General features: G+C 46.1%; 1 protein-coding gene across 5 annotated transcripts in view; it reads right to left on the bottom strand.

Moving 5' to 3' along the window:
* The window catches only part of LOC139754161 (uncharacterized), a 448,889-nt gene that overhangs the window by 155,931 nt on the left and 285,912 nt on the right, over window positions 1-7,046 (bottom strand). The gene's annotated exons all lie outside the window — the stretch shown is intronic.

The following is a 7,046-nucleotide window of genomic DNA, read 5'->3' as shown; positions in this document are numbered from 1 at the left end:
ACAAACAGATATCTAGAGTACATGAATACATATCTAGAAAGTACATAAACAGATATCTAGAAAGTACATATATACATATCTAGAAAGTATATAAACAGATATCTAGAAAGTACATATATACATATCTAGAAAGTATATAAACAGATATCTAGAAAGTACATATATAGATATCAAGAGTACATAAATAGATATCAAGAGTACATAAATAGACATCAAGAGTACATAAATAGACATCAAGAGTACATAAATAGATATCAAGAGTACATAAATAGATATCAAAAGTACATAAATAGATATCTACAGAGTACATGAGCAAAACACATACAGCTGTTAAACCTCACAAAGTTCATGGTCGCGATGGTGGACACAGAGACACCCAGAACTGGCCCTCCCACCCATGTGTAACCACACACAATAACCATCCTTAACATACAAGTCCTTCCCACACCATATACACCCATCCCACCCACAAATTACCCCTCCCATACACTGTGTCATCTAAACTTATTCCCATCCCACTCATCCCATCATATATTTTTTTTTTCTACGAGTCCACGGGGAAAATGAAACACGATAAGTTCCCAAGAGCACTTTCGTGTAATGGGCAATCGCATGTTTACAGAATAGCGTCCTAGCTTCGTCTCTTCGTTGTATATCAACTGACTGTTATATTTCTCTCTTGTGTCTCCCATGATGATGTGACTACTACACGAAAGTGCACTTGGGAACTTATCGTGTTTCATTTTCCCCGTGGACTCATAGGAATATCTTGATCACGCGCAAAATTGTGATCCTTTCCAATATATATATATATATATATATCTTATGTCTCCCCTGATGATGTGATTATTACACGAAAGTGCACTTGGGAACTTTTCGTACTTCATTTTCTCCGTGGACTCATAGGAATATATATATATATATATAGTACAATAGATAGTCTATCTAGCTGGGTAGTTTAGGGCATCTAAATGGTAAGTGATGATGATTTATGTAGACAAGTCGTCAACCATCATGATCAACGTGAGCCAGATGCCCCCACACACCAGCCAGTCACATACATTATCTATCTGACAGGTAATAGATAATACAAACATACAACTAGGGCTAACATCTTTCCTCTCTCTCTCTCTCTATTCCCTTCTTCCCCCGTCCCCTGGTTTAGGGGGAGGACAGGGGAACGTGGGAGGGATATAAGACTAGGTCTAGAGTGTCCGTGGGAGGAGTGGGGATGGGGTGGGGAAGAAGAGGTGGTGGTGGAGTGGGGGTAAAAAAGAAAATGGGAAAGGGAAAAAAAAATTGGGCACTAATTACTATATGTCATCATTGGTGAGGTCGTCTGCCAGCGATGCCTGGCCATATGGGGGTCCTCCTCCTCCTGCCTCTCTCTCTCTCTCTCTCTCTCTCTCTCTCTCTCTCTCTCTCTCTCTCTCCTCTGTTAGTCTGGGGTTCGAGTCTCTCTCACCCACGCCGGTGGGAGGGGGTGTGTTCCAGTACTGTGTACACAACGGGTTCCAGACTCTTCTTACACTGCTGGCTGAAGACATCTTTTTTTCTTCCCCCAGGACCTACGATATCCCTTCATATCTTCTTTTCTCCTATAATCCTGATATCTTTTTTTTCTTTTCCCAGGTACGACGCCCCAGATATTTTTTCTTCCCCTTCAGTTTTTTCCAGTTTTTTTCCAGGTAGGTTCCAGGTCTTGCTCTTAGATCCCTCATCCAGATCTTGCCTCCAGCAATACTCCAGACTTACGTGTAACCATCAGACTTCTTCTTTTCCTAGATGGTCCTTAAAACGTAACGTCTCGATGGTGGTGGTTAGCGTGGTTGTTGTGGTGGTTAGCGTGGTTGTGGTGGTGGTTAGCGTGGCTGTGGTGGTGGTTAGCGTGGGTGTTGTGGTGGTTAGCGTGGTTGTTGTGGTGGTTAGCGTGGCTGTTGTGGTGGTTAGCGTGCGTGATGTGGTTAGCGTGGCTGTTGTGATTAGCGTCGTTGCTGTGGTTAGCGTCGTTGCTGTGGTTAGCGTCGTTCGCTACTTTACTTCGTCACATTAGAAATGTCAAAAAGTAAACCGCTACATTTCACACCGTGATTCTAGAAACTGGGTGTAGAGGCTGAGAGCAATAATACATACGAAGAAGAATAATTGGGGGGGGGGGGGGGGGGGGGGGGGGGGGGGGGGGGGGGGGGGGGGGGGGGGGGGGGGGGGGGGGGGGGGGGGGGGGGGGGGGGGGGGGGGGGGGGGGGGGGGGGGGGGGGGGGGGGGGGGGGGGGGGGGGGGGGGGGGGGGGGGGGGGGGGGGGGGGGGGGGGGGGGGGGGGGGGGGGGGGGGGGGGGGGGGGGGGGGGGGGGGGGGGGGGGGGGGGGGGGGGGGGGGGGGGGGGGGGGGGGGGGGGGGTGGTGGTGTTAGCGTGGCTGTGGTGGTGGTTAGCGTGGTTTTGGCTGTTGTGGTGGTTAGCGTGGCGTGATGTGGTTAGCGTGGCTGTTGTGATTAGCGTCGTTGCTGTGGTTAGCGTCGTTGCTGTGGTTAGCGTCGTTCGCTACTTTACTCTCCGTCACATTAGAAATGTCAAAAAGTAAAACCCGCTAACATTTCCCACACCGTGACTTCTAGAAACTGGGTGTAGAGGCGAGAGCAATACATACATACGAAGAAGAATAATTCACTGGATAATCCACTAATTATATTCATGTCAAGATCCTTCGATAACGACGACTTATCTTTAAAAACCTGACTTATGAAAGAAAATTAAAGAAAATTATCTTTAACCTCGAATACACCTGAGAAAAACCGGTGTTCACATTCGGTAAAAAAAAAAAAAACCCAATCGATAAACCCGTTAAACCATATAATTTGGACAACACCCATTTCCAGATAACACATCACTGATAAAAATAAACCCATAGGCCAAATATAAGAAAAAATTAATCCTGTTTTCTGGGTACCTGCCCAGCCTATGTGGTTGACTAATTGCTTATATGGACCTTTCGTCCTCTTAACTACCAGGGTCGTTAGGGGTCGCTGACGTCAAACGATAACTACCCAATTGAAGACCATCTTGACCATCTGTTCCAGTGTTCAGGACACTTCCCCCCTACCCCCACCCCAAGACGATGCAGACCGTCACTGTCCATGAAATGTGTCCCGTTGTGTTAATTATGAACGATGAAATGGGTGTATTCTGACAACGTAATTACCTAATTAAATTTTCTTTTTCTCTGGAATTCTACAGTCGTGGAGGCCGGGGGAGCCCCCCCCCCCCCATCTGTAATGGGTGATTAATTATATATTTCACCTATTTGTGCCAGAGAGAGAGAGAGAGAGAGAGAGAGAGAGAGAGAGAGAGAGAGAGGTGCGCGCGCTGGTGAAACCAGCCTCCGAGATTCGACCCCCCCCCTGGGAACACGAGCAGCTTCAAACACACCCATCCTGGTTGTGAACACCACCGCTGCTCCTCCTCCTCCGCTACTGTTCATTTGAACACTTGTTACCAAAAGAAAAAAAAAATTGAAAGAAAAAAATAGAACGAGTCTCTTGCTGTTTCTTGGAATCCCATTGGCCATTTCAAACAATATGAAAACAATTCCTTCATGACCAAATGGGCTGGTTGTACTGTCTCAAGTCTGAAGATCCGAAGCGGCTTCGAGAGACGCATGTGAAGCAGCAGCTTCTCGAAGCATCGGGTGAATCGTCGCTTCGACCAAGGAAGGCATGTGAGCGAAACAATGCTTTCGATTTACGAGCTGAATGAACAACAACGTTCATTTGGGCAATACGGGAAATACTCAACTCCCTTCCAGCTGGAGAGGAATACACAAGAATGATTACGTGGAATGCAATCTAAACTTGAAGTAATCGGATCTCACATGAAGGTTTATGAACCATTCCAGATTACCCGACTCGCTCCTCTAAACCATACCGTTGTCTTCAGTGGTCGATCCTACGTAAGGTAGGAGAGTTCCTGTTGCCTGGCAACGGACGTACCGCGAACTCGCCGTTGCCACCAACGGTAGCGTTTCCACGCAACTCGTTCCTCGCTGGTTTAAGTTTTCCACAAACTTCCCATTTTCTGTCTGTCTTTCTTATAACAAACTTCCCATTTTCTGTCTGTCTTGCTCTCAGTGGGAGTCTTGTCAGCTCAGCTATGTCCCATCATGTGTGTGTGTGTGTGTGTCTGCTTGTCTTCATCACGCTCCGTCTTACGTCTATCTCATCCTTCGTATTGCAATCATTCCCATTTGTTTATCATGACGTATCTGTAGATCTTTCTCAGTCTTCGTCTTGTTGCTTAACCCTTGGTCTTCCTCAGTCTTCATCCTCTCGTCTTTTGCTTAACCCTTGGTCTTCCTCAGTCTTCATCATCCTCCTGTCGCTTCTCTTCCTCGTTCGTACTCTGTATATGTCCTATCTCTTCCTTTATCACCGTGTACATCCCTTTCTTTCTTTAACCTTGTATCTATTCATTTTTTCCTTCGTCTAACTTTAACGATAAGATTAGCTGGGCCAACGAGGTTAAGTTTAGCACAAGCCCTGGAATTCTTAAGCTGGATTTCATAATTCCATATAGAAAAAAAAAAATATGGAAAAGAAAAAACAACTAAGAGGAGGTTGAGAGAAATGGAGGAGAGGAACAGATGGTGTGAGCTTAGCGAGTTTGCGCTTCACATCTGCGTAGGTCGACGGTAAAAAAAAAATAAAACGCTTTCAACTATTAGCGTTTTCTTTTTTTTAACACTACCCCAGTCGTTTTTTCCGGTGTCAGTCCACCCGTGGCTCCAAGTCTGGTGCCTACAGTAACGACAGATGAAGGGTATTTATATCGTTATCATTTCGGCCAAACAACCACAAGGAGGCAGTACACCTCTTTGTTGACATCATGAGCCGCGCCTGCGCAGTAAACTGTTTACAGACGACCAGAACTTCTATATAACGCCATTGCTTTATTACGGCTGCCACAGTGTCCTTATTCTTTTCCTTACCATTAAAGTGTCTTAATTCCCAATAATAATCCAATTAGCACCAATTCAAAAGCCTCGATACGACTGAAAAGCGGATGTATATTTAAAACAAATATCGGTGGATGGAAACGAGCAAGCTCCTGTTGCCATATGCAGATCCCTGTCATTCGAGCGGGGGAAGTTGATCCCACCGTTGTGATCTCTCTCTCTCTCTCTCTCTCTCTCTCTCTCTCTCTCTCTCTCTCTGTGAAAACTGTATTGAATATTTTGCCTGCCTGACTGTGTGTGTGTGTGTGTGTGTGTGTGTGTGTGTGTGTTCAGTGCGTGAAGCTGCCACCGTGCTTTTAAATTAATGAAAAAAAAATAATAGTCGATTTTATCACCCGGGTTTACTTGTGGCAAATATATATATATTTATATATATATATATATATATATATATATATATATATATATATATATATATATATATATATATGATTCGGCCATAAGAAGGGAAGTAAATGATTCTTGGGGGGACAGAAGTGACTCGTATGTGTATCATGTTTTCAACAACTGTAAAAGAGCTTTCAGTCCTCTACAGTCACTCCCTCAGTGTAAACAAACGCATTTCATACGGTGTACACATAGTCCTCAGAGTGTAAAAAGAATTAATATGTAAACAATGGCTCCTGTAGAACTCCCAGGAGCAAACACCGCGTCTAAAAAGGGTCTGTTTGACTGTAAACACTGACGAATGCAAACAGATCCTATTTCCACTGTAACAACTGTAAGAGGTGTAAACACAGTGTAAACAGAGGCTCTGTAAACACATTATAAAGATGACAGAGAGAAAGAGCCATCTTTGGTCCCTTAATATTCAAACTCCATAACGTTATGTACGTATACATAAACAACATACATACGTGACTCCAAGCCCCCAGGGCCCAGCTCAAACCCCGGGACCACAGCTCAATCCCCGGGAGTTCCAGCTTAATCCCCCAGGGGGAGGGAGGAAGTCCCAGCTTAATCCCCCCCCCCCCTACAGGCCCTAGCTTACGTCTTGCACCGCAATTGCTAAAGTCTTCCTGAGAGAGAGAGAGAGAGAGAGAGAGAGAGAGAGAGAGAGAGAGAGAGAGAGAGAGAGAGACCGCCCGCCATTATAAACGCACTCCACAAGGGGAGGGAGGGAGGAAGAGAGGGAGGGAGGGGAGGGAAAATGGTTACATTAAACCTCTTTCCTTATGAGACGGTGGACATCGCCCACTGGCGCCCTAAGGTGAGGTTTAATCAGGTGAAGGAGTTCCCCTCCCCCAGCACCTCCTCTCTCTCTCTCTCTCTCTCTCTCTCTCTCTCTCTCTCTCTCCTCTCTCTCTCTCTCTCTCTCTCTCTTGTCTCCTGCAGCTCTTCCTTCCCCTGTTTACCTGTCACTCACCCGTCACACACACACACACATCTTCTGGTTCTCATCTCGACTTGATGGATAGTGTAACACAACGCCTTGGGTTCGTAACCCGTCTTGAGATGCTCTGCCGTGAACAAGGAACCTTGAAGGCGTTCACGGAGGTCTTGGATGCCTGACTGAGAATTACTGAACCCCCAGAGAACGCCTCTTTGAAACCATATAAAACCCCGAAACTCAAGATGGACAACCCTGGCGAATACAATCGTACGATAGTTTTTCCCGTACGGCTGCCCAGTGCGACACATCTGGCAGTACAGTATCTGCGCTGCCGGGCGTAGGAGGAAAAACAAAAGAGGGGAAATTAAAAGAATTTGTAGGTTCTTTGAGGTCAGGGAATTCAGGGGGTGATCTTTCACCTGGCAGGAGAAATTGAAAATGAGGGAGGGAGGAGGGGGAACTAGGCAAGTTGTCGTGCTGAAGGGTCGTTCGCTCAAGGGTCGTACCACCTCACGTGATGTTTAAGGGTCGTACCCGCCTTGCTGAAAGCTCACCCTTCGACCATCGTGCTCAAGGGTCGTATATTAGATTGACCTACGACTCTCTCGTATATTAGATAGACCTAAGAGTCTCTCTCTCTCTCTCTCTCTCTCTCTCTCTCTCTCTCTCTCTCTCTCTCTCTCTCTCTCTCCTTCCACGACTTTCAT

The sequence above is a fragment of the Panulirus ornatus genome, chromosome 2, assembly GCF_036320965.1.
Source record: "Panulirus ornatus isolate Po-2019 chromosome 2, ASM3632096v1, whole genome shotgun sequence".
Taxonomy (NCBI): Eukaryota; Metazoa; Arthropoda; class Malacostraca; order Decapoda; family Palinuridae; genus Panulirus; species Panulirus ornatus.
Note: the sequence above shows the minus strand (reverse complement) of the source record. Positions and strands in the feature narration are given on the sequence as shown.